The sequence below is a fragment of the Hipposideros armiger genome, unplaced genomic scaffold (genome assembly GCF_001890085.2).
Source record: "Hipposideros armiger isolate ML-2016 unplaced genomic scaffold, ASM189008v1 scaffold_1367, whole genome shotgun sequence".
NCBI lineage: Eukaryota > Metazoa > Chordata > Mammalia > Chiroptera > Hipposideridae > Hipposideros > Hipposideros armiger.
In genome coordinates this window covers 149204-150482 of record NW_017732717.1, presented here as the reverse complement: position 1 = coordinate 150482, position 1279 = coordinate 149204, and the positions used below count along the sequence as shown (strand labels likewise).

The following is a 1279-nucleotide window of genomic DNA, read 5'->3' as shown; positions in this document are numbered from 1 at the left end:
CTAGAAGCTAAAAAAATCAAAGCAACAGATTGTCCCCTAGAGATTCTAGAAAGGAAGGCAGCCCTGCCAACCATTTGATTTTGTCCAGTGGGATCCATGTCAGACTTCCAACCTAAAGAACCATAAGATAATAAGTTTGTGTTGTTTTAGCCACTAAGCTTGTGGTAATTGATTAGAGCAACCATAAAACCCTAATACAGATTTTTTAGTTTCTTGGAAGGAAATACATAGACGCATCTATTAAGTTAGAATAAAATAGATGACATAATTGAGAAATAAAGGAAAATTACTGGCATAAGAGATAATAAGAGTTATTGCATATATTGTCTAAATGGAGGAACTCTACAGGGAGCAGCTAATACTTATTCTGAGCCATGAAAAGTGGCCAGAATTTCAACAGAGAGAGAGAAGGGGCATTCATGACAGCATGAGCAAAGCCACAGAGAACGTAAAATTCACTGCGTGCATAATACTGAGGACTTAAAAAGATATGCAAGGGACTGTGCTGTTATACATGGATAAGTTCCTTAGTACTTCATAAAAAAATATACATCATCATCATCTTCATCACCATATTCTTATTTTATAAGTGAGAAAACTATGACACAAAGATGGTAACTGTCTGACCTAACTGGTAGGGAGATGGAGCCAGTATTTGAACCCTGATAGTCTAAGTCCAGAGTCCAGGTTTCTAACCCCAATGTTATTGAGTCCACAAGATAGGAACCTTGAGTCAATGCTTGGCATGTCCAAGAAGCACTAAGGTGACCAGGACGGCTGGCACAAAGGTTGCAATGTGTAGAATAGTAGGAAGTGAGATCTGTGGGCTGGCAGAGGTCAGATCATGTATGGTGTTACAGCCCCTAGAAGAACCTTGGTTCTTATTCTGAGTGAGATGAGCGATGAGGAGACACTAAGTAGCATAACTTGCCTTATTGTTTTTAAACAATTATTTTGGCTTTAGAGTTGATAGCAGATTGTAGGAAGCAAAGGTGAGAGGACGGAGAGCAGTCAGAATTGAGACCTTCCACATGAGAAAAGGATAAAGGAAAAGAGAAATGAAGACATGAGACACAGCCTGTCGGAATTTTACAAATTGAAGGAGAGTGCAAAATCTAAAGCATGTCAGGGATAAAGGGGGTCAAATATATGGTGACGGAAGGAGAACGGACTCTGGGTGGTGAGCACACATTGCAATATACAGATGATATATTATTGAGTTGTATGCTTGAAGCCTATGTAATCTTATTAAACAATGTCACCCCAATAAATTTAATAT

The 1279-nt window shown here is 38.7% G+C and overlaps 1 protein-coding gene across 1 annotated transcript in view; it reads right to left on the bottom strand.

Moving 5' to 3' along the window:
• SPINK5 (serine peptidase inhibitor Kazal type 5) overlaps window positions 1-1279 on the bottom strand; it is a 154901-nt gene that overhangs the window by 24167 nt on the left and 129455 nt on the right. The gene's annotated exons all lie outside the window — the stretch shown is intronic.